The sequence below is a fragment of the Diabrotica virgifera genome, chromosome 10 (genome assembly GCF_917563875.1).
Source record: "Diabrotica virgifera virgifera chromosome 10, PGI_DIABVI_V3a".
Lineage (NCBI taxonomy): Eukaryota > Metazoa > Arthropoda > Insecta > Coleoptera > Chrysomelidae > Diabrotica > Diabrotica virgifera.
Genome location: NC_065452.1, coordinates 89,086,148 through 89,114,145, shown reverse-complemented (window position 1 = coordinate 89,114,145; position 27,998 = coordinate 89,086,148). Strand labels below are relative to the sequence as shown.

The following is a 27,998-nucleotide window of genomic DNA, read 5'->3' as shown; positions in this document are numbered from 1 at the left end:
CAACAAAATTATATGAAAACCTGGCTAAACTCTTTCAAAGATGCATCAACGGAGCGGAAATCCCAGAAGAATGGAAGACATCATGGATATCCACCATACATAAAAAAGGCAGACGGGATCAATGTGACAACTACAGAGGTATCGCTGTAACGAACTCGATCAGCCGAATATACGGAAAACTGATTAAAAATAAAATCGAAAACGAATATAAAGATATAAAAGCTGAAGAACAGGCAGGATTCAGGGCAGGGAGATCAACGGTTGACCATCTGTTTTGTATTACACAGATTATTGAGAAGAAACTGGCCGTCAACCAGGAGGTGCATCTGTTATATGTGGACTTAAGAAAAGCGTATGATAGCATCCCACAAAACAAACTATGGGAAGCATTAGAGAAAACCAATATAAGCGTAAATTTAATAACAGCGACGAAACAATTGTATACCAAAACTGCAGCAAGGGTGAAAGTTGGAAGCAGGCTATCGAGAGGATTCCAAATTAGCAAAGGCCTAAAACAAGGGTGCTGCCTTTCACCGACATTATTTAAGATCTACCTCGAGCAAACTCTAAAACTTTGGAAACGCAAATGCAAAAACATGGGATTACCGATCAACAACAATACAATATACACTTTGTCATTTGCAGACGACCAACTTGTACTAGCGCAAGACTACGATGATATAGAATATATGACCAGGAAATTAATAGAGGAGTACAAAACAGGTGGTTTGGAAATAAACATAAAGAAGACCGAAAATATGTGTATCGGTGGGACACAGCAGGACCTTACACTGGGGAATGGCGAAATTATTAAACATTGCGACGCATATAAATACCTGGGTATGACCATCACACAAGAAGGAAACGTAGACCGGACGATAGAAGAAAGAAACAACCAGGGAAGAAAAGCAATTACCCTTCTCAATAGCATCCTGTGAGACCAGTCAATATCAAACAACAACAAACATAGAATATACAATACAATTGTTAAGAGTATAATCACTTAAGGCAGTGAAGTATGGCAAATAAAAGAAAGATACAAGAGAAAACTTGAAGCAACAGAAATGGATTTCTGGAGGCGCTCAGCAGGAAAATCAAGATTAGAAAGGGTAACCAACAACAGAATTAGGGAAATAATGAATGTGAAACACACAATAGTAGATGACATTAGTACCAAACAGCTTAGATGGTATGGACACGTACAAAGAATGTCCGAAGAACGACTTCCGAAACAAATCCTAACGTGGACTCCTCATGGTAGACGAAAAAGAGGAAGACCCCGCCTTAGTTGGAGAGAAGGCATAAATCGAGAAATGAGAGAAAGAGAATTGGATGAAGACCTTTGGATGGACCGAAGTGAATGCGACTAGGCATCGGAAGACGTAGGAGAACGTTTTAAAACCGATATATATATATATATATATATATATATATATATATATATATATATATATATATATATATATATATATAAAGGACAGAGAAGACGCTAGCATCCTTAATTTTATACCAAGAAACAGGTTCTGGGTCTGAAGAAAGCCTCCATCCGGTTGAAGGTGAATCTAGCTTTTCCGATGCGTGCTCTTATATTTTGCTTGTTGCTCCATTCTTCATTTATTATGGTGCCGAGGTAATTAGAAAGAAGACGTAGCATTGCAGCATTCTTAATTTTATACCAAGAGAGAGGTTCTGGGTCTGAAGAAGGCCTCCATCCGGTTGAAGGTGGATCTAGCTTTTCCGATGCGTGCTCGTATATTTTGCTTGTTGCTCCATTCTTCATTTATTATCGTTCCGAGGTAATTGTAGTGCGTCACTTTTTCTACATGGGTTTGATTGACGTAAACTGACCTTCTTCCTTCTGTTATCTTGCTATGCTAATGATCATAAGTATTGTCTTCTTTACGTTTATGTTGAGTTCATATTATTGACTCTTTTTTCATGATGATTTTTTTCATAAAGATTTGCACCTGAAGGTCTTTTAGATTGTCCGCAAATACTATGGTCTCAGGCTCTATATGGCAGGAAGGGCCCAATAAAGAAAATGAATACCAATGCTAAGATGGGTAGAAAATATTCAAGAATAATGTATCCTAGTGATGTAACGAATATTCGCACATTTTTTCATATTTGCATTCGCATTTGCAAAATTTATGCGAATAAATTGCGAATATGAATATCAGAAAAACCAGTCTTAAAATAATATTGGGTTAATAAAATAAGAATCCATTCACTTCTTATTTTTTTATTTAGAAAAAGTAACAACCATTTTCAATCACATATTATCAGCCTTCACTTTATTTTACAGACCGGGCTGCATCGTCGCCCCCGCTAGCGAAATTATTCCGATTCGATTTTTTTGCACAAACTTACTCAAAAAGAGGTGCCAGGAGGTACCGCGGCGAAAAATTGTTTAAACAATTTTTTTTAAACAAATTCACAAAATTTTTTTTTTCATTTCGAACAATATTTTTTTAGATAATTCCGGTCATTCTCAACAAAAAAGGTCTCTTTTCATTTTTCTCTAAAATTGATTGTTGTCGAGTTATATGCGATTAAAAATTTGAAAAATGCCAAAATGACCATTTTCAAGGCTTAATAACTCGATTAAAAATTACGATTATGAAATTCAAAAAGTGACCCAATCAAGCTTCAAATCCCTTCTTCAAGGTCCTGAAGAGATTTTTGTCATTATTTGATTACAAAGCTGTTATTTTTAATTATCAACAATTAGCGCTACAGTCCAACTGTATCGTCGCTCCCGTTATCAAATCTATTTCAATTCGATTTTTTTGCACAAACTTACTCAAAAAGAGGGCCTTATAACACATCCACAGGGTGCCGGGCGGTGCCGTGGCCGAAAAATTGTTAAAACAATTTTTTTTACAAATTCACAAAAATAATTTTTTCATTGCGAACGAATTTTTTCAGATAATTTGGGTTATTTTGAGCAAAAAAGGTCTCTTGTGATTTTTCTCTAAAATGATTGCTGTCGAGTTATATGGTCATTTTCGCATTTGTCAAATTTTAAATCGCGTATAACTTGACCACAATCAATTTTAGAGAAAAATCACAAGAGACCTTTTTTGCTCAGAATGTAACAAGTTATCTAAAAACAATTGTCCGAAGTGAAAAAATTATTTTTGTGAATTTATTTAAAAAAAATTGTTTAAACAATTTTTCGACCACGGCACCGCCCGGCTCCCTGTGGATACGGGGGCGACGATATATCCTGGACTATAGCGCAAATTGTTAATAATTAAAAATAACAGCTTTGTAATAAAATAATGACAAAAATCTCTTCAGGACCTTGATGGAGGGGCTTGAAACTTGATTTGGCCACTTTTTAACTTCATAATAATAATTTTAATCGAGTTATTAAGCCTTGAAAATGGCCGTTTTCGCATTTTTCAAATTTTTAATCGCATATAACTCGACAACAATCAATTTTAGAAACAAAAATGGCTAGAAACCTTTTTTGCTCAGAATGACCCAAATTATCTGAAAAAAATTGTTCGAAATGAAAAAATATTTTTGTGAATTAAAAAAAAATTGTTTAAACAATTTTTCGACCACGGCACCGCCCGGCACCATGTGGATATGTTATAAGGACCTCTTTTTCAGTAAGTTTGTGCAAAAAAATCGAATCGGAATAATTTCGCTAGCTGGGGCCAGGATACTCATGTAGTACAGCTTAAGATTCAGATTTATTTATAATAAATATCAATTAATTTCTCATTAAAACTTAGAACACAAAAAAATAAATGTTGCAACATACATAAAACGAAAACAAATTATTCTCGGAAACTTTTATCAGTCTTTAAAAGTTTTTAATGTTAGATAATCATCTTGAACGAAACACAACAATAATCAAACAAAAACCATATTGTGGTTTGCTTAGACAAATGTTATAAAAATAATTTTCCACCATGTTAGAGAGTCGACGTCATTTGCCCCGCGTTTTTCTACTGAGAATTTTACGACAGACGACAGTTTTGTAGATTAAAAAATAGATAGGGTTTTAAAAAGGATGAAGGAGACTTTCGTCAGGTACGAAAAGGAAGCAGAGAAGATGGGGCTCGTAATCAATGAAAGTAAAACTAAATATATGTATAGATAGAATCGGACAAAACATTACCGTCGATGATTTTAACTTTGAGCGCAGCAAAGAATTTAAGTATCCTGGAACAACAATAACTGACGCATCAGAAATAAGGAAGAGGATACAAGCCAGCAACAGGTGTCTTTATGTCCTCCAAAGCCTTATAACATCAAAACAACTAACAAGGCATACAAAGATACAATTATACAGGGTGGGCCAAAGAAAACAGTCCACCTCGATATTTGGCAGTAGTTATTAGATTTTAAGGAAATGACGAAACAGGTCGGTTTTTGTTCTAAGGGGGACACATTTTTACGGTACATACATTTGTTATTTGTCAACCCCCTCCCTTCCACTTCCCCAACCCCTTATTTTTTAAATAGGGAATACATAGGCGTAACCAGGATGATCCTAGGGGGGTTACAACTACTGGAAAGGGGGGGGTTACAACTACTGGAAGGTCTCTAAGGGGTATGGTGTTAAGCGCATAGAGCTCAAAGTACATCCCGATGGGGGGAGGTTATAACCCCCAAAACCCCCCTGGTTACGCCAATGAGGGAATATGTCTGTATACCATGTGCACCACATCATTAGAAAGGCATTGAGATGGAGTATTCAGACATAATGTTCGTTCACGCTTTTGTTTTCGATATTTGCACCGTCTTTGCAAAAAAAAACTGTCAACATATTTGAATTACAACATCGATTAAAACAATAGCGTAACGTCTATGGTTTGCTAATATGTAACTTTTCACGTCACGTCACGTCACATTTACTTTCGATGTGACAGAAAAAATGACATATTAGCAAACGTTACGTTTCATTTTTAAGAGGTGTTGTACTTCAAACGTTTTTTTGCAAAGACAGTGAAAATATCCAAAAAAAATCTTGGACGGTCGTTATGTCTGAATACTCCATCTCAATGCCTTGCTAATGATGTGCCGCACATGGTATATTCCTTATTTAAAAATAAGTTGGGGAAGGGGTAAGGGGTTGGGTAAGTGGAAGGGAGGAGGCTGACAAATGACAGATGTATGTATCGTAACAATGTGTCCCCCTTAGAACAAAAACCGACCTGTTTCGTCATTTCCTTAAAATCTAATAATTACTACCAAATATCGAGGTGGACTCTTTTTCTTGGCGCACCCTGTATAAAACAATCATGTGACGCATAATGATGTATGGTAGCGAAACATGGACGATAACAAAGGAGAGAGACTACGTGTTTTGGGAAAGACGTGTGCTTAATGAAGCAGCAGGACAGCAGGACAATATAGGATAAGAACAAACAAGACTCCAATGGACAGGACACCTTAGAAGACATTCTAACGAGAGGATAGTAAGGCTGGTATGGGAAGAAGTCCAACTAGAAGAAGACCACGTGGACGCCCTCGACTCCGGTGGCCAGATAATATAGCAGGGAACCTGAAAGCTATGGGCGTGAAGAATTGGATGGAAATTGCTCAAGACAGAGAGGAATGTAGGCATGCTGTTGAGTCTACTACAATCCACGAAGGGTTGTAACGGCACAAATAAAGTTAACTGTTTTAAAAAGTAAGTAGAGACATGCCATCTTCTTCAGTGCCATTTGTATCCATTTGTAAGCTAATCATTTGTTGTAAAGATACACTTTTGTGAGTTTCGGAATCTTCAGTTTCATTTAATCTGACACGCAATCGCATTCGCGAAAGTTCAATCGGACTATTCGGACCCACAACCATGTTCTTGTGACATGTCAAGATAAGCTGTTCCCTCAATTGTATAATACTTCATCTTCGAATACATAATATATCTTTATTTATTTGTTATAACTCTTTAATCGAACTACTAATTTGATAGTTTGTTTATTATGTATGTATGTACTGCAACGGATGTTAGAAAGCAGCAAACGCCAATTTATAAGTAAAAAACCTATAGAATTTTAATTAGGTACTGCCGCCATAAATTAGTAAGACATATGCGATAAGATTCTATCAAGTGTGGGTTAGTCATCAGATCGCAAACTTCTATAGACTAAATCATTCTGTCCTTGCCGATGCCTTAAATATGGTATATAGTCTATCAACCCATACCTGTTTGCATATTATGTATGTATGTTCATTAAAACACGTACATTTTTACATACAACCATTTTTTAAATGACCATATTTAAGTCATAAGTTTAATATGTAATAAGCTCAGACAACTCAAAGTCAAAAAAATCGTCTTTAATTACTAAAATTATATATATGTAAGATTGTTAGTGTAATTTCTCCTCTCCTATAGTTTCATGCTTTTTTATTTTTCAACTCACGTTCCCTCACATCTTTTTAGATTAGAAAAAAATTATTATCGTTGACGTCAAAAAGACAATGTTAACAGGTGACTGTAAACAGGATAAGATTGAACAAAAATAGCAGCCAGTCACCTGGAACCTAGGAGTGAATTACAGGACTATACTTCCGAAAATGAAGAAAACTAATGTAAAATAGTAATAAAGACCGTGATGAAGCTCTACAATGACCCAAAAAGTTTCAGCTAGCAGGAAGAAGGAAGCAAGAAAATGGTTTGAGTATCTGCTGAACCAAGGGACCGACTCAGAAAAGCAGGCGTAACAGCAAGCACAAACAGATCTTTCAGGTCGCAGTGTGTAAAAGTCTACGAGATTAAACGACATCGACAATGAGATCGTTATATCGATGGCTTAGTGTGAAAACCCCGTATTTCATTTGACAGAAAATTTTACAGGAGAGACTTTAAACTAAACTTCGGCAGGGCCTATTTTACCACTAGGCCCGTGAGGCACCTGCCACGGGTCCGCATTTTAATGGGACCCGAAAAGATCACCAAAAAATTTTTATTGCAATACTTAATAAAATAAATTTTCAAAATTCTTTCATTTTACGAACAGGAAATGATAAATGTTACATTTTATGAACAGGAAATGACTCCACTGTTGATTTTCAAGACTGTTGACGTCACCTGTCACAAGTACATCTCCGTCATCTCCTATAGAAAACGACATTGTCAATAGCTCTTTTCCTAGCGATATAGAGCATTGGCCAAAACATTTTAAATCTGGAATTTCAACAATATTTTTTAAATAATCGACTGAATCAATATATTGATAAAATTAGTGAATGTGTTACACAACTGGATAATAATAAAGCCACACATTTGCAAAGTGCGATATTTTATAAAATAAAAGCTAATAGGAAAAACGTTCTTCACGAGTAGTTAGTGTACATTCTTAAATGTAGCCGTGTTTATTGTCACGTTTATAAACTGATTTCCACGAAAATGATTGTTCTTATAACTTTCCATGGGTATAATGACTGGAAAAATATCAATAGGACAGTTATTCAACATGACCGATCTCCTGAACATATTTCACTAATTGGTACGTTAGTCAAGAGAAGTAGTACAGCAGGAAAAATTGTAACATTAATGGAAAAAAGTGATTTAGAAGAAAAGGAACATTAGAGAAACGTTCTTCAACGAATAATAACAACCATTAAATTTTTGTCCCAGAACGGTCTATCCTTTTGTTTTTACAACCAAATTATTTACAAACGGAAATGAAATATATACAGTGTGTCGCATTTAAGATGAAGACAGCTCGATATTTTGGCTATCAAAACAAATCCAGATTTAAAGTCTTGCACAATTATACAGTATACAGTATGTCCCTGTAAGTTGTATCCATAAATATGGAAAACTTTTTTATTATTAATTTTACGAAAAAAACTTATTCTTTATAAAAAGTTCTGCATGGTCCAAAACCCGAGATTCAACCATCAGATACTAAATTTTATGAATGTTATACGAGGTATGTCAATAAGTTTGAATTTCACTCAAGAGTAAAGTAGCTTTATTTTTCACAATATTGAAAATTGCTATTATGAAAAGTTGTTTGGAATTAAAAACTATATTCTAATATGCAATTACATCCTTCTAATTAAAAAATTTTTTTTGAAAAATATTTTATTTAAAAATTATGGATAACATTATTTTCAGTAATTTCAATTCTGATAACTCTTTTATTATTAATTTTACGAAAAAAAAATGATTCTTAATAAAAAGTTCTGGATGGTCTAAAACCTAAAATACAACCATCTTATATCAAATTTTATCAATTTTATACGAGGTATGTCAAAAAAGATAAATTTAGATCAAAAGTAAAGTACCTTTATAGTTCAGAATATTTTAATTAGAGGGATGTAATTACATACTGAAACATAGTTTTTAATTCTAAATAACTTTTCATAATAAAAATTTTCCATATTGTGAAAAATAAACGTATTTTACTCTTGAGCGAAATTCATACTTTTTGACATACCTCGTATAAAATTGATAAAATTTAACATAAGATGGTTATATGTTAGGTTTTAGACCATGCAGAACTTTTTATTAAGAATGACTTTTTTTCGTAAAATTAATAATAAAAGAGTTATCTGAATGGCAGCTATGTACGCCGTTGCTCCCGCTTGGCGGCGCAAGTATAGTTGGGGGTCAACGTTTTGACAATTCGTGAAGTTTGTATATGGTGTTTTTGTTTACGATTTAATAAATAATAAATTATGGCAGAAAAATACGGATCTTGGACTGTTTGTATGCTGAAAAACGAATTGAGGAGAAGGAATGCGAGAACTGGAAAAAAGTAAGCCCTTTAACAGCCTCCACTGTTTATATAGCCATCTATTTCCTAACTGCCCTGTCCCAGTTTCTTAGTCTCCTGTTGCCACAAGATCAAATTTATCTTTTTTGGCTTCGTTTACTAGATGCTTCGGTTTTACTTCCTGGAATGATCCTTTTATATTCCCCGTCGCTGTTTTAACTAGTTCTTCTTTATTGTCATTATCTAGTTTATTATTTTTCGATTCTTGTTTCCGTTTTCTTTGCTGGGTCATCTTTGTCGGGTCTCCTAAAACTGCATTCAATTCTAGTTTTTTGCAATGTCTTCCTCTATTCTTTCCAGCTGTTCGTTTTCTTTATTCCATTTCCATAATTCATTGTTTATTGACTGTCTTTGGTATCCTGCTATTTCCTTTGATTTTCTCTTCCTTAGCAATTATTCTTATTTTGGCCATTATTTCCCTATCCGTCCTTCTTCAGATCATCATTTATGCATATTCTTTCTCTCAGTTGCTTGAGTTTCATCTTATTTTGCTTTACTTTGGTCTTTTCTGTCTTGCTATCCATCTCTAACAAATATATTTTGTCTCCCAGCTTTCTTACTTCATTAACGTTTACTTTTACTCGCATTTCCTTTTCTATGAATTTTTCTACCTCATTCCCTAGCAAGAGTGTTTGAGATAATTGATTAATATCTTGAAGCGCCTTTCCATTAATAAGTTTTAGATCTTAAATTTTTTTTCGATATTCTTTTTGCTGGAATTCGAGAGCTACTGGAAAAAAGGAAGCCCTTATCGAAGGGTAAGCTATATTAATCATCGTCTTAATATTTTATTTCTATAGCTTAGACCAAAATAAAAATGAATCCAGGCAGGGGCAATACGTAATCTGTTTCAACAAAATGTTTATTGTAGATACGTGCATTTATTGTCGGCAGATATTTATCCCTTCTTATTGCTACAATCCACTTTTTTCTCATCAGAATATCTTTGGGAAACCTGTATCCTGATGTTCTCGATGAGCACAAATGCACAGCACAACATTGAGGCATTCTATTTTCTCAAATTAAATTCACACAGCGAAACAAATATGCAATATTTACTAAGAAATAGATTGATTTGAATAGTTGACGTAAGTTGACGTGACCTCCAACTACACAAGCGCCATCTACGTTGAGTTTTCTAGATTAGTTGCCATTGAAATAACTAAAAATAATGTTAGTTATCCATAATTTTTCAAAAAAAAATTTTCAATTAGAAGGATGTAATTGCATACTAGAATATAGTTTTTAATTCCAAACAACTTTTCATAATAGCAATTTTCAATATTGTGAAAAATAAAGCTACTTTACTCTTGAGTGTAATTAAAACTTTTTGACATACCTCGTATAATATTCAAAAAATTTGATATTTGATTGTTATATCTTATGTCTTGGACCATGCAGAGCTTTTTATGAAGAATAACTTTTTTTCGTAAAATTAAAAATAAAAAAGTTTTCCATATGGATACAACTTACAGGGACATACTGTATAAGTTGAATGTTCACATTTTTTAAGATACTCATCTGAAATTTAAATTTTAAACGCAGCCTACTACGACTCCACAAATAGTGTAAATTTTTGGTATTTTGCTTCACGTTAGAGATATCAAAAAAAGTTATTTGAAAAAGTTCTTCCAAATATTATGCTAACCCCACATACCAAATTTCAACTTAAAATTGGCTGGCCCGAGGTGCATCGGAACAGCTGAGATAAATTTTAGGATTCTGACTACAAATACTGAAAAAACTAAAAGTGCGAATTTTCTCGTGTAATTTGCTATGTGAGGTTAGAATAAGATTTGCAAGTAATTTTTCAAATAACTTTTTCCGATATCTCTAACGCGAAGCAAAATATAGAAAATTTTACCCTGTTTGTGGATTCGCAGTGGGCCGCAATTAAAATTTCAGTTGAGTGTCTTAGAAAATGTGAACCTTGAACCTGTACGACTGAGCAAAACTTCAAATCTGTATTTATTTTGATAGCCGAAATATAGAGCTGTCTTAATCATAAATGTGACACACTGTATTTAAACAATATTTAAATATAAATTTTATTTAATATAATATAATATATAAATATAATTTAAATTTATTTCTATTTAATAATTAATTCATTTAACAAAGTTATTATTATTATTAAATCATATTTAGGGGCCCGAAAATTGTGTAGTGCCTCGGGCCTGATTTGAAGTAAAATAGGCTCTGAACTATGGCATAGGTAGGTACTCTAACCTAAAAACAAAAAACTATATTTACGTCTTTTGATTCTGAACATAATTTAGATCGTTACATATAAATTTTTACATATATGTATATTTTAGGTTAGAGTATGCTGAAATTCAGTTTAAAGACTCGCCTAAAGCCATTGATATACAATCTACATTTTGCACCATCTGATCTGGACCATCTTCCCAGGAGTTAATACAACTTTCTGAATTTTGGATCAAGTCCTTTCCCTTTCATCTTTATATGGTCGGTCCATTTACGATGAACTTTATGTTAATTTCTAGATATCTAGCTGATGGAGTTGTGATTCAGAATTTCATTATTATTTGAGAGGGTTAGATAATGGTTTAGTTGAGAAAAACGAAGTCAAAGTTAATTTTACGTAGTAAATTCTACAGCGAATTAATACCTCCTGGACTTATTTTGAATTAATTTCATACATTTTATTTATCTAATTGTAAAAGCTTTTTTAAAGTTAGTATTTATTTTCATTCAAAATACATATTAGAAATTTTGAAAAAACGTTTGCACTTGTACCCCTCTTCAGCAAACTTTGCACTTATTTCTCTTTGTCATTTAAGTACTTTACCAATTTCTGAAAGTAAAATAAAAGAAAAATTATAAATGAAATATTCTTATTGGGTTACGTTTATGCATAGGTTTTCTAGTATTATTTGATTGCTCCGTTATGTCCTGAGTATAAGTCTTATGCTTATTATACAGGGTGTTTGGTAAAGAATGGGCCATAGCTTAACCTTAGATTCCTGAGCTTAAAATAGGTCGATTTAAGTTTACTTATCTTAGTACGAAAGTTGATAATAACTAAAATACAGAGTGTCAAAGTTAAACTTTTCTTTTATTTATTCTTGAATATTTCCTGAAAGTCATGACTTAACAACACAAAATTTTGTAAGCGGGGTTTTTTGGGACGGGAAATCTAAATTCGCCACCAAAAATGATGTTTTACCCAGAGGGCGCCACATACGTCTTTCAGCGCTCATTTAATACGTTCAATTTTTTTTATCCCCCACTCTACATACTTTTTGTATCAAAATTTTTATTCTCTTAATATTTCTACTTAAAAAAGATGTACTACTTCATCTCGCTAAACTTAACCGTTTTCGAAATAAACACATTTTAAATCTGGGATGCAACATATCTTTTTGCATAATATCATTGTAGTTACACACAAAAAATAAACTTAAATCCATAATAATTTCCAAAAAAGTATCTCAAATTTCTTCTAATGGAATTTACGATGCAATAACATAAATTTGAGAACTTGCACAATTATTATGGTTTTAAGTTGATTTTTCGGGTGTCACTACAATCATATTATGCAAAAAATTATGTTGCCTTGCAGATTTAAAATGCGTTTATCTCGAAAACGGTTGAGTTTAGCGAGGTGAATGTAGTACACCTTTTTTAAGTAAAAATATTAATAGAATAAAAGTTTGATTCAAAAAGTATGTAGAGTGGGCAAAAAAATTGAACCTATCAAATGAGCGCTGAAAGGCGTATGTGGCGCCCTATGGGTAATATATCATTTTTGGTAGCGAATTTAAATTTCTCGTCCCAAAAAACCCCGGCTTACCAAATTTCGTGTTATTATCCCATGCCTGTTAGGAAATATTCAAGAATAAATAAAATAAAACTTTAACTTTGACGCCCTTTATTGCGGTTATTATCAAATTTCGTACTAAGGTCTTTTTCTTCTTAAAGTGCCTATCCGTTCCGGATGTTGGCGATCATCATGGCTATCTTGACTTTGTTTACCGCAGCGCGGAACAGTTCAGTGGTAGACGTACTAAGGTAAGTTAACTTAAATCGACCTATTTTAGGCTCAGGAATCTAGGGATAAGCTATGGCCCATTCTTTACCAAACACCCTGTATATATACGACTTCCTTTTTGATTATTTCCTGTCAGTATACCAAAGTTCCAAAACCGGTGATATGCTTGGATCACATAAATAAGTATATAAGGTTCTTGTACTCCTTCGAAAATACGAAAAAATCTTCGTAGACATTTGTTAAAAACTCCTTTCGCTGGTACCGATGTCTTGAGGCAAAAATACGTCATTGGCATATAGCTAAGATCAATATGCAACTGCAAATCCTACAGCCATTCATTATTGAAGACGACGTCATCGAGGCAGTTAATGAATTTGTATGGCCAAAGGATTCTGTTTTGGCTCAATTCTCATTTCAAATGCTCAAATATATCCATAAATACAATGGTGAACCTTTACATTAGTTACATACTTTACCTTTACATCCAGTTCTAACATAAGTCAAAAACTTAGACAGTTTAGGATGTTTTGAGACACAGGTACAGAGGCGAATTTACGGAACGGTGAATGACGATGATATGGAAAAGACGATAAAACTTCGAACTGTACTGAATATACCAAGAACTAGGTAAAATACATTAAAATAGGACGTCTATGGTGGGTAGGACATGTAATGCCGACAGATAAAAATGATCCAGTAAGCAAAACACTCCTGGAGAGACGCACTGGGCAGAGAAGAAGATAAAGACCCAGAAAAAGATTTATTGATAAAATAGAAGAAAATATTAGGAACATGGGGTACGTGCTTGACGGAGGAAGCTTGACGATGCATAGACTAATGATGATAATAATGGCATAACCAGCTGCATTCTTATCCATCACACTAGGCGTTTGCAGAAGCTTTATTCTTGCTTTCTATGGTGATTTCTTTAGTGTTATTTAAGTTGGAAGGTCGTAATTTGGCATGATTTCAGATCAGTATTAGCTCCAATTTCTTCAGAGACTTCTTAGTAGTCTTGGTAGTTGTTGGTCTAATATCTATATATAACTATTACCTATATACTTGCACATTATTGGAAGGTCAACTTAGCTCCTAACACTCAACAGGATTTAAATTTACTTTCCATAAATGATTGGAATTTAAAAAATTAAATTCCCACTCATAGTATGTACATAATTATATTTTTAAAAGTGGGAACAAAATTCTCAATATTATATTGCCAATACATATACATTTACCAGATAAATTCCACGGATTTTTACAATCTGTTATATAGATAAACAGTTTTATTTACCTACTTTTGCCTAGGTAATATTTGAAAAGCTGATAACAATGATAATATTGATATATATTTTCTGGGTGTTCTTGATGACAATAGATTGGATTTAGATAACCAGAATAACGACCTGCGTTAAGATCCTATACTATCATTGTAATCTTGGATATATTATTATAAGTACCACCTCGGAACTGTGAGTGAACATCTAAAAATAAATTATTAAATCATATGCTAAAAAATTCGAGTGCCAATTGATTCATCGCTCAGCTTCCAGTTTTAAGATAATGGCTAGTCTAACTGTTCTTCTAAAAAGTTCACTTGGACCATAGCTAAACCATTCATGGAAATTCTTCAGTTAGGACATTTTCCTACGACCTACATAATTTCTTTTCCCTTTATTTTGATGGAAGATTAAGATCTATAAAATTATCATTCTGCCAATAGTGTATTGTGGATGCAAGACATAGGGGAAGGTTGGCTTCTTGTTCTATTTTTACAGCCGAGGCTGCTGCCATACAAAAAGCACTAACTTGGTGTATTTCTAATTATTGCGAGAACGTTGTAATAGTCTCAGACTCTCATGCAGTACTACAAGCTATTTGTAGCCATCCATTAGATAATTTCCAAAACCCCATTATTCTTGATATCAAAAAAACATTACATAATCTATAATCCAAAAAAAAAACAGGGACTTTAATGTGGGTTAAAGGACATGTTGGAGTAGTTGGAAACGAAATAGTGGATGGAATGGAAAAAAATAAATCTGAGATACCAGAAATCACAAACATTTTCAACTTAAAAGACCTATTTTCTATTATCAGAAGTGTTGGCAGTAAATCATTACTTTTCTATTCACCCATTATTACCAAAAAGTATACCTCATTTTAACTGCAATTATAACACAGTACATTCCTCGTTAATAACCCGGCTAAAACTTAACCATGGCCTTTTTCCAGAGCACCTACATAGGATTGGAATCTATGAAACTCCCTTTTGTTCGTGTAACAATCAGTCCATCGAGGATCTGAACCATGTATTCTTTGATTGTCTTAATCATAAGGATCAGACTCGAAACTTATATTTGGGTTTTATTGACCTTAACATTAGCCTTCCAGTTAACATCAGCAATCTTTTATCTTATTCTGACAAATCTATATATAATATCCTAATCCAGTTTATAATTGATTCTAAGATAAAAATTTAAACATCTTTATAACAAAAATCTGTGGCAAAAAGACTCTTTGTCTAATGCCATTTTTTTTCTCTCTACACACACATACACACACACACAAGGTTGGCTTCGACAAGTATTAAGTCGGAATTCCTAATTTCCGAATGTATGGCATGTAGGCAATGGGCTTCAGATCAATGGTATCACTATCTCTGCGTTGTTTCTATTCATTGCTTGTTTTGTTTGTTAGTTCTCTGCCCCATAAGAACCTCTCATTAAAGCAAGCATATTAGTAAATATTTCCTTATGAGCTACCAACTTAGCAACACGTTATACATCGCGCAGGTTTCCAGAAGTTCGTATATTCATGCAGCTGACCTGAACACTAGTCCATTTTGGACTATTGTTCAGGTCATTATCATTTCAGCAGTATTGAACCTAAAGATTGGTAGTTCCTTTTGATATGAAGTGTCAAGAAAATAATGAATTGGTTCTCCTTGTTCTAGAGGTACTACTCTAGTAAATGGACTAAATTCTGTCGAAATATCTGCGAGGGTTCTGAGAATGTTTCTGCTTTTTCTGTATCTGCTCTTACCCATTTTCCTTCAGTATTTTGTACAGGCGGGCGTCTTATGGATCTTTTAATTTTCGCCTTCCATAAAGAATAGTTAGAATTTTTGAACGACGTCTAATTTAAATAAGTTTGGATTTTTATGTTTAAAAATTTAATAATTTTGTTCAGGTTTACTTTGTCAATAGGTGCGTGTGTTTTGCTACTTTCACAAATTATTTTTTTTTCAATCAAGTTTTTTGTAGTCAGAAAAAAATGTATGCGTTTTTTATATTGTTTGTTCAGGAATAGCATCATATCATATCAAGTATAGTCCAGGGCGCATCTGTTTTGAGATGGACTTTGAGAGGTGACTCAAATTTGTTTGCAGAAATTGCTTGAAAATAACCCAAAAAATAATATTTGAGTTATCCTTCCACTCAAAATGGTCCGGAACATTGTTTAAATAATCAAAATGTCAAAAAATGGAGGAAAAATTCGATTTTTTTTATTGGTTTTTTTATTATAACTTTAAAACTATTCATTTCTGAGAAAAGTTGTACTGACATAAAAGTTGCGTAATTAAATTTCCAACAATATAAAATTGGTTAAAAATTTAAAAAATAGTCACCCTTGTTGAAAAATAGCAATAATTGCGAAAAAAACCATACCAAAACAAGTATTCGCATTTTACGTTTTTCAACCATTTATGCTAAACTTAGGACCTTCATATTTTACCCAGAAAAACTTTATGATATAGTAAAACAACACTGTAAATTTCATTAAGATCGGTGTAATAGATTTTGCAAAATAAATTTTGCAATCCAGCTTTCGCAAAAAAAATTCACTTTTTTAAAATGTTGCAGGACTGAAAATAAAGCAGATAGCAAGTTAAATTTTTTTTTGTGCTTATAGAAGTGTACTGTATATAGTGTATATTTCATTTTCAATTTGCAAAATTAAAATCGATTAATTACCACGACGTCAGGAAATTTTTTAAATAAACATTAATTTTTGGTGCTACGCGCAGGACAGCGGTGTTTGATTCACACAAGTTGATTTCCACCAAAATTTCTTCCAATCTTTATCTAATATATTATTTTCTTACTCTATATTTTGTTGTATTTTAATATTTTAATTCCACAAGTTTGTGGAATATTGTTTAAACAATTGCATATGTTTAAAAATAATAAACTTTTATTCTCGTAAGTTAACATATATGAACAAAGAAAGTTTTTGCTAAAAAAAGTGTTATTTCAAAGGATAGAGTATGTGTTTTTATTGTGCAATAAACAAATTTATCTATTTATATCGAAATGTAATAAAAATTAAAATGTATCAATCATTATCAAAGGTCATTGGAATGCCCAATCAGAGCAAACTATCCGCTGTCCTGCGCGTAGCACCAATAATTAATGTTTATATAAAAAATTCCTGACACTGTGGTAGTTAATCGATTTTAATTTTGCAAATTGCAAATTAAAGGTACAGTACACTTCTATATGCAAAAAAATTTCAACTTGCTATATGCTTTATTTTCAGTCCTGTAACATTTTGAAAAAATGAATTTATTTGCGAAAGCTGAATTGCAAAATTTATTTTGCTAAATTTATTAAACCGATCTTAATGAAATTTACACTATTGTTTTACTGTATCATAAAGTTTTTCTGCGTGCAATATGAAGGTCCTAAGTGTAGCATAAATGGTTGAAAAATGTAAAATGCGAATACTTGTTTTTGTATGTTTTTTTCGGAATTATTGCTATTTTGCAACAAGGGTGACTATTTTTTAAATTTTTAACCAATTTTATATTGTAGAAAATTTAATTACGCAACTTTTATGTCAGTCCAACTTTTCTCGGAAATGAATACTTTTAAAGTTATAATCAAAAAACGAAGAAAAAAATCGAATTTTCCCTTCATTTTTTGACATTTTGATTATTTAAACAGTGTTCCGGACCTTTTTGAGAGGGACGATAATTCAAATATTATTATTTGAGTTATTTTAAAGCAATTTCTGCAAAAAAATTTGAGTCGCCTCTCAACGTACAAAGGTACTAATATTTTTACAGATGCGCCCTGGTCTAGTAATAACATATTATACTGCGTTTTCAATGTGTATTTTTATTTTGTAACATATTATACTGCGTTTTCAATGTGTATTTTTATTTTAGATGGCAAGTTCGTTGATATATTTTGTGCTGTTAGTACACTTCAAACAATGTTTTAATCTGTTCGGTTATTAGTTAGGACTGGAAGTCTATTTCTGACTTTGACTTTGGTGTATTCCAACTAGAATGGGAGAGTAGTCTAACGAAAAGACTCAACAATATTATATTGCAAAGTAGTCAAGGGAGATGCCTTTAATCACACTCAAGTCTAAAAGATCGGGTACTCTACTTGGATCTGTAGGCCAATAAGTGTTCAACTGTCGATATACAGTGTGTCACATTTACCATGAAGACAGTCCTACACTACATTTTGGCCACCAAATTAAATACAGATTTGAAGTTTTGCACAGTCATACAGGTTAAACGGTCACATTTTTTAAGATGCTCAACTGAAATTTAAGTTTTAAACGCGGCCTACTGCGAATCCACAAACAAGGTAATTTTCGATACTTTGCTTCGCGTTAGAAATATCGGTAACAGTTATTGGAAAAAGTTGTTCCAAATATTATTCTAACCCCACAAACCAAATTTCATAACAAAATTCGCACTTTTAGTTTCTTCATTATTTTTTTAGTCAGGACCCTAAATGGGCTGTCCCGTGCATCTCCGCACAAAGTAAAAAATGATAAATCTCTGATAGAGTCATAAACCTTCACCATTCGTGTCACCAAATTCCGTACCTCAGAACAAAAGTGTATTAAATCACAAAATGTAAATTTTACAGGAGAGCGAAAATAAAAATTATTTTTAGTGTTTTGTAAATTTTCCATTTAATACATTAAATCTTATTTAGCAAATTCTTATAAATGTGAATAATGATCATTGTTCTTTTTACCACTAAAAAGAAAATTTTTTGAAAATTACTGTTTGTGGAAAAAATGGACCTTTTTCGTATTTTCGCTCTGAAAAATAAATTTTTGACTGTGACTTAATATTAATTTTGGTACCTATCCTATGGCAAAGACGGAGCTCTATTACGAAAAATATCATACCTATTTTACAAAATTAAGGAAATGTTTGGGTATAAAGAACTAAAAATATTATACTGACGTATTTGTAACAAAACCATTAACACGAGTACTAAAAAACTACTTAAGTCGAATTAAAAAAAAAAACAGAAATGGTTGTAACGCAACTGTATTTTTATTAACTAAAAAAATTAACATAACTTTTTGAAGTACACAAAAAATAATTGAAAACTTAACAAATGCAGGGCATTTGTGCCGCTATACTTATCAGTAATTTGAATTGTGTCTTTATGCACTAGAGTCTGAAAAAAATCGTGAATCCTCGCTGGAACCCACTTTAGCAGAAGATCATTGAATTTTTTAGTACTTCTCGGATTTAAGGTGGGTATTTTTCAACGAAATCAAGAATCTTCTGCAGATTGATTATTTCTTCTACCAACACTTGGGTTAAGTCTACACTCTTAAATTCCAAATCGAACTCTGTTTCAAAGTACAGAATCCCAGGATGTTCTTGTCTGAATTCTGAATTACATACATGTGTAATGTTTGTGAATTTAATTTTTTTTTATTATTCTCAGTTTTATTTTTATTTTGAAACGGCGAATCGCAAGAATTGCACAGTTTATTAAAGTCTTTAAAAATAGAAATTGTCATTTCATACACTTTGAAACATTTGTTTTTTTCCGAAAATTTTAGCCAACTGTAACCAATAATATGGAGTAGATAATAATTTGAAAATTAGAGGTCCGTGAACTTAGCCCGAAAAAGTCGGGAAAAAAATGCGATTGATGCCATTCGTTTGTCCATTGATTGTCCACGTTTGTCCACCATTTTATTTCGTTAGTCCACCCATCAGTTCTTTTTTATAAACAAAAATTTTTTTTCGGGCTAACTTCACAAATCCACAAATTTTTGAAAATTTAAAAAAACTCTTGCTATATTGTTTGTCCATCGTTTGTCCATGTTTGTCCACCACATAATTTTTTTTGTCCACCCTCTGAAACAACCCCCTGTTAATTGTAATTATCTTTTTATTTCTTAATTCGGGCTAACTTCACGTTCTCTTAAATGGGCATTTAAACGTTAATTCGGGTGCAGAATCACAACTACCCGTTTGTCCACTCCTTCGCAGCGTTTGTCCAACCCCTTAAAGTGCGAAACAACCCCCCTGTTAATTGTAATTATTTTTTTATTTCTTAATTCAGGCTAACTTCACGTCCATTTAAACGTGTATTTTAAAGTTAATTCGGGTGAACAATCACAACTACCCGTTTGTCCACCCCTTCGCAGCATTTGTCCAGCCCCTCAAAGTGCGAAACAACCCCCTCGTTAATTGTATAACCTAATTATTTTTTAATTCTTAATTCGGGCTAACTTCAAATTCTCTTAAATAGGTATTTAAACGTTAATTCGGGTGCAGAATCACAACTATCCGTTTGTCCACCCCTTCGCAGCGTTTTTCCAACCCCTTAAAGTGCGAAACAACCCCCCTGTTAATTGTAATTATTTTTTTATTTCTTTATTCGGGCTAACTTCACGTTCTCTTAAATGGGCATTTAAACGTTAATTCGGGTGCAAAATCACAACTGCCCGTTTGTCCACCCTTTCGCAGCGTTTGTCCAACCACTTAAAGTGCGAATCAACCCCCCTGTTAATTGTAATTATTTTTTTATTTCTTAATTCGGGCTAACTTCATGTCCGTTTAAACGCGTATTTTAAACTTAATTCGCGTGAAGAATCACAACTACCCGTTTGTCCACCCCTTCGCAGCGTTTGTCCAGCCCCTTAAAGTGCGAAACAACCCCCTAGTTAATTGTAATTATTTTTTTATTTCTTTATTCGGGCTAGCTTCACGTTCCCTTAAATGGGCATTTAAACGTTAATTTGGATGCAGAATCACAACTACCCGTTTGTCCACCCCTTCGCAGCGTTTGTCCAAGCCCTTAAAATGCGAAACAACCCCCCTGTTAATTGTAATTATTTTTTTATTTCTTTATTCGGGCTAACTTTACGTTCTCTTAAATGGGCATTTAAACGTTAATTCGGATGCAGAATCACAACTGCCCGTTTGTCCACCCTTTCACAGCGTTTGTCCAACCACTAAAAGTGCGAAACAACCCCCTCGTTAATTGTAATTATTTTTTTATTGCTTTATTCGGGCTAGCTTCACGTTCCCTTAAAAGGGCATTTAAACGTTAATTCGGATGCAGAATCACAACTACCCGTTTGTGTACCCCTTCGCAGCGTTTGTCCAGCCCCTTAAAGTGCGAAACAACCCCCTAGTTAATTGTAATTATTTTTTAATTTCTTTATTCGGGCTAACTTCACGTTCTCTTAAATGGGCATTTAAACGTTAATTCGGGTGCAGAATCACAACTGCCCGTTTGTCCACCCTTTCGCAGCGTTTGTCCAACCACTTAAAGTGCGAAACAACCCCCCTGTTAATTGTAATTATTTTTTTATTTCTTAATTCGGGCTAGCTTCACGTTCCCTTAAATGGGCATTTAAACGTTAATTCGGATGCAGAATCACAACTACCCGTTTGTCCACCCCTTCGCAGCGTTTTCCAGCCCCTTAAAGTGCGAAACAACCCCCTAGTTAATTGTAATTATTTTTTTATTTCTTTATTCAGGGTAACTTCACGTTCTCTTAAATGGGCATATAAACGTTAATTCGGCTGCAAAATCACAACTGCCCGTTTGTCCACCCTTTCGCAGCGTTTGTCCAACCACTTAAAGTGCGAAACAACCCCCCTGTTAATTGTAATTATTTTTTTATTTCTTTATTCGGGCTAGCTTCACGTTCCCTTAAAAGGGCATTTAAACGTTAATTCGGATGCAGAATCACAACTACCCGTTTGTCCACCCCTTTGCAGCGTTTGTCCAACCACTTATAGTGCGAAACAACCCCCTCGTTAATTGTAATTATTTTTTTATTTCTTTATTCGGGCTAGCTTCACGTTCCCTTAAAAGGGCATTTAAACGTTAATTCGGGTGCAGAATCACAACTACTCGTTTGTCCACCCCTTCGCAGCGTTTGTCCAGCCCCTTAAAGTGCGAAACAACCCCCTAGTTAATTGTAATTATTTTTTTATTTCTTTATTCGGGCTAGCTTCACGTTCCCTTAAATGGGCATTTAAACGTTAATTTGGATGCAGAATCACAACTACCCGTTTGTCCACCCCTTCGCAGCGTTTGTCCAACCCCTTAAAGTGCGAAACAACCCCCCTGTTAATTGTAATTATTTTTTTATTTCTTAATTCGGGCTAGCTTCACGTTCCCTTAAATGGGCATTTAAAAGCTAGCCCGAATTAAGAAATAAAAAAATAATTACAATTAACAGGGGGGTTGTTTCGCACTTTAAGGGGTTGGAAAAACGCTGCGAAGGAGTGGACAAACGGGTAGTTGTTGTTCTGCACACGAATTAACGTTTAATTGCCCATTTAAGGGAACGTAAAGCTAGCCAGAATTAAGAAATAAAAAAATAATTACAATTAACAGGGGGGTTATCTCGCACTTTAAGGGGTTGGACAAACGCTGCGAAGGGGTGGACAAACGGGTAGTTGTGATTCTGCACCCGAATTAACGTTTAAATGCCCATTTAAGGGAACGTGAAGCTAGCCCGAATTAAGAAATAAAAAAGTAATTGCAATTAACAGGGGGGTTGTTTCGCACTTTAAGGGGTTGGACAAACGCTGCGAAGGGGTGGACAAACGGGTAGTTGTGATTCTGCACCCGAATTAACGTTTAAATGCCCATTTAAGAGAACGTGAAATTAGCCCGAATAAAGAAATAAAAAAATAATTACAATTAACGAGTGGGTTGTTTCGGACTTTAAGGGGCTGGACAAACGTTGCGAAGGGGTGGACAAACGGGTAGTTGTGATTCTTCACCCGATTTAACTTTAAAATACACGTTTAAACGGACGTGAAGTTAGCCCGAATTAAGAAATAAAAAAATAATTACAATTAACAGGGGGGTTGTTTCGCACTTTAAGGGGTTGGACAAATGCTGCAAAGGGGTGGACAAACGCTTAGTTGTGATTCTGCACCTGAATTAACGTTTAAATGCCCATTTAAGAGAACGTGAAGTTAGCCCGAATTAAGAAATAAAAAAATAATTACAATTAACAGGGGTTGTTTCAGAGGGTGGACAAAAAAAATTATGTGGTGGACAAACATGGACAAACGATGGACAAACAATATAGCAAGAGTTTTTTTAAATTTTCGAAAATTTGTGGATTTGTGAAGTTAGCCCGAAAAAAAATTTTTGTTTATATAAAAGAATTGATGGGTGGACTAACGAAATAAAATGGTGGACAATCAATGGACAAACGAATGGCATCAATCGCATTTTTTTTCCCGACTTTTTCGGGCTAACTTCACGGAGCTGAAAATTAGGGCATTTTTAGCCTCTCGTTCTATAACTGAGTGTATACTGTCCACCTCCATGTGCGTATGTGCTGGCAAAAGGAATTTGTGAGTGATTTCTTTTATATGTGGATATCTCGAAAGTGGATAAAAGTAGCACATAATCATTTGTAAGTTCCGGTTTTGGGATGAGCAATTATTGGTCCAAAATAAAAATAGAGTGCTTTGAGGTAATGAATGAATGTATTGGACATTTCGAGGCACCATGAGGCCATTTCGTTTCCACCTCAACCAGCAATTGATTCATCCCACATTAGACAGTTCGCCTGTTTTTCCGTTGAATCATAAATTTTATAATTAAAACACCAGAGTTTTAGACTGTAAAAACTTTGAGGATCAGTTAGCTTTGCGCAAGGAAGACACTTTTGTAAATCAATCATTAAAACTTTTTGTCCAGGGCTATTGATGGATATCTCCTTGTCTATATGTTTCAATTTGTACCATCACTTGTAATGTTTCTCACTCAGCTTCAGACGATGAATGCTTTAGATTGATTAGAAATTCATCACATTTATCACAAGTGTCTTTTGAAGGAACAGCGAACGATAAATTAAATTCTGTATTAAAAATGTGATTGTAAAACCATTCTTTGTCTACTTCGTCCGAAGGAATTCTTTTCAAATCTCATTCTTCTTTAAACATCCTACACATTGTATAAATATTTTAGTGACCTCCTAAATATTTGTTCGCCGTCCTTCTTCGACTATGTGATTCTTCATATGGATAGGCCATTATATGCTCATGAATCCCATCCTTTACGTCATTCTTTACTTTATTTTTATATGGCTGCTTTCCTCTTTTGTCACATCTAAAACTCCACTTGTTTGCATTTTTTCAAGTGAACATCTAACGATAGATTGAGAAATATCTACTTAGAGTCTCTTTTCTTTAATGGTAAAAAAATATTTCGAGTTACAATGGCTAGCTTGAGCACGTGTGCGTTCTCTTTTTCTTTTGATACACGTTTTTTCAAAATAAGAACATAAAAACTGTCTTTTTGGATCTATGGCTGTCTCATGACTCCAAAATTGTCGGTGAATTTGTGCTCTCTGAGGCACAAACTTACCAAATTTTAAAAGATTGTGGACTAAATGCTTTGCCTGAATTGCATTATGTGGGACATAATACTTTTTGTTGGACGTAATATGGTTTTGCCCTGGGAAACGTATACACCATTTTGGATCTAATACATTTGAAGTCTGGTTTCCGTCCTGGATATAGCTGCACTACCGCACTTCTTAAAGTTTTAGATGACATTTACTCTTATATTGACTCCAACAACCTGTGCATACTAGTTTTATTAGATTACTCGAAGGCATTTGATAAAATTAACCACCCTCTACTTCTCTCACTATGTAATTTTATGTCTTTTAGTAAACAAGCGCAAAAAATGTTGAAGTCATATTTAGATCAAAGATCTCAAAGCGTGTTTTTAAATAAAAAGTCGTCAAATAAAATATACCTATCACGAGGAGTTCCGCAAGGTTCTATATTGGGACCTTTGTTGTTTTCGATATACACCTCCCAGTTCCCAAGTTATTTAAATTATATGAAGTCTCACTATTATGCAGATGACACACAATTGTACTTAGAGTTTAAAGAATCAGAAGTTGAAAATGCTTGTTCTAAAATTAATAAAGAACTAAAATCTATTTCAGACATTTCAAACAAATTCTGCTTAAGCATAAATCCCTCAAAATCCAAAGCCATGCTGTTTGGACGTAGAATAGAGAAAAATCGAGTAAATAATAAAATACATTTAAAAATCAATAAAGAAAATTTAATTCTATCTAATTGTGAAAAAAACCTGGGACTCATATTAGATGACTCCCTAACGTTCTCTAATCATATTTCATCAATAATTCAGAAAGCATTTTGTAATTTAAAACTTTTATTCTCACATAGACAAGTGTTTAATAGAACCACTAAAATTATGCTCTGCAATAGTTTAGTGCTTTCACAGTTTAATTACTGTGATGTAATATATGGACCAGCATTAACACAACTAGGTCAGAATCGTTTGCAACGAATTCAAAATATGTGTGTCCGTTTCATTTGTGGTATCAGACGTCGAAATCCAACTTCTAAGCATCTTGCAGATCTAGGATGGTTAAATGTTAGTAACAGGCGTATTCTTCACGGATCAGTATTATTTCATAAAATAATGCTAACCAAAAAGCCCTATTATTTATATAAAAAAGTTAAAAAAAGGTCAGAAATACATAATATTAATGTCAGATTCAAAAATAAACTTAATATACCGAAACATAAAACCTCGTTATTTCGATCTTGCTTCTCTTACAATATTGCTAATCTGTACAATATGATACCTGAAAATTTCAAAACTTTACCCATCTCTCAATTTAAATCCAACGTAAAAAAGTCTCTATTTAATAATAGCATAAAATTAAAATTTAGATTATAAATAAGTAAATTTGGCTACATTCGTTTAAATGATTGCAAAGTTTATTCAATAAAAATTTATTCAATAAAAATAGATAATTAGTGTTATTAGCATATACGACAAATTTATTTTAGCATGTAAATAAGGTCTTTAGGTTACACTAGAATAGTAATTATTTGTATTGCGGTTACGTGGAAGAGCGCTTCTTAGCTGGTGTTTCTAGGAACATCATCTAAGAGCGAACGTCGCCTTTTGCTTTATTATAATTATTACTGTTTTGTATTTTTTTTGAAAAAAAGCAATAAAGTCATTATTATTAATATTATTATTATTAAGTGCAGAAGATACTGTTTTGCTCTAAGCGAAGTGTGGACTTAATACTGTTCATACAAGGCTATTTTGGTCAATTTCAGTCGGAACAGCGAATAAGAAACACCAGTGAATAGAGCGGAAAATTTTAAGCCTAGTGAGCTAAAAAAGTAGAAAACTGAAATTTTGGACTTAATACAGTTTTGCTCTGAGGTACGGAATTGTACTAGCTTGTTTTCTGAGGTTTTTATTTATCCAGCAATCGAGAAATTGAACATTCCTTGATATTAAATCCCCATATTTATTTTTAAAATACCCTTTGGACATCGATGATCTATCTTAGACAAGATAGATGGACAGATTGAAAGACCCAAAAAAAATCAGTGGCGTAAAAATTGGCTAAAATTTTACGTTTTTGAGAAGTTTTGTACCAAAAATGAGTACAGGGGCAGTGTAGACTTAAGTAACAGTAATATAAAGCAAACTGAATAAAACCTGAGTTTTTAACAGTAGGTAACTAACAAAAAATGTAAATAAACATGTCTGTGTCTGTATTATGTTTACATACCTACTATGTACACTGCTTAAAAAATAACATTTTTAATATTTTGCAAGTTTTTAATTTCAGAATGATCATACAACTCTAAAATGTTTGATGACAACAATATTAATATGCTTGTACAGCAGTACAGTCTGTATGCTTGTACAGCAGTTCACGTTGTGCTCAACGTATAAGAGGATGCATACATTATTTATTATATAAAGCATACATACGAAGACGTATGGCGTAACGCTGTACGCGACTTACGGCGTTTGTTGGAGACCACCGCCTACGCTTAGCATAAATGCGTCCTTAATTAATCCAGAAGAGAAGAAAGAATCCATTAGCCATGTATAGTGCAAGTCAAGGTATAGTGGTTTCATCGCTTTTACTGTTAAGTAATTTTTTTCAACTAAATAATAATTTCGTTGTAAAACGAAACAAGAGCCGTCTTATATTTTAGTTTGTTCAGAGAGCATCAAAAGCCCCGTAACCGGTTTCTAACCTTATTAGGTTATCATAAGAGAGTGCATATTTGATTATCTCTGAAAACACTAAAATTCGGGATGCCAGTATCGATTAACAACGAAATAACATGTTCGTGTGGGTGTCGTAGTGACATCTGCTAAAAACAAGCCAAAGTCTTGCTTTAATAAAATAATTCAATAATATTAAAAACCAAATTTTATTAGGACCAATCTTACGGTTACACCATTCGTGGCTTCTAAAATTTGCAAGCCAACGAATCGCCGGAGCAAAGAAGGCGGAAGGAGATCTAAAAGTTGCATCTCACTTCTCGCCTGTCCAGCGCGGTAAAATTCCAACGAAAAATGGTCCCCCATACTCAGAATAGAACTAGTTAGAATATTAGTGTTACTCCTGTTCTGAGTATGGGGAACTCAGGATGGAAAGTGAATATAGCCAAAAAATAATAAATAAAAACTTGTACATATTCCAAAAAATATATTCTCTCTGTCCAAAAATATAGTATATCTACACTTCAAGCATTTTTATGTATAAATATAATATACCATATTATGGGATAGGATAGAAAGAAAGTATATGTTATACTTAGTTTTATGATTTTATGGCTTTGAAGTCAAGTACCTTAAGTTTCGCAACAATCTGAGTCAAAAAGTGCATATTTTACCCTTCAAAATCTCATACAAAAATAGCCAGAAAACTAGAGGAGTATAAACTTGTTAAATACTATTAACACTTACAAACAACAAACTGGAAATCAAAATAGATGGAAAACTTCTAAAATCTATAGATATATGCAGTGGAATAAGACCAGGGGACTCATTGAGCTCCATTCTGTTCAATTTAATAATGGATCAAATGTGTCAATAAGTCTCAGAAATAAATAATACCCAAAAAATTTTTGTTGCACATACTGGTGAGTT

General features: G+C 33.4%; 1 protein-coding gene across 2 annotated transcripts in view; it reads left to right on the top strand.

The window, feature by feature from the left end:
• Window positions 1–27,998, top strand: part of LOC114337973 (epidermal growth factor receptor kinase substrate 8) — a 165,064-nt gene that overhangs the window by 31,880 nt on the left and 105,186 nt on the right. The gene's annotated exons all lie outside the window — the stretch shown is intronic.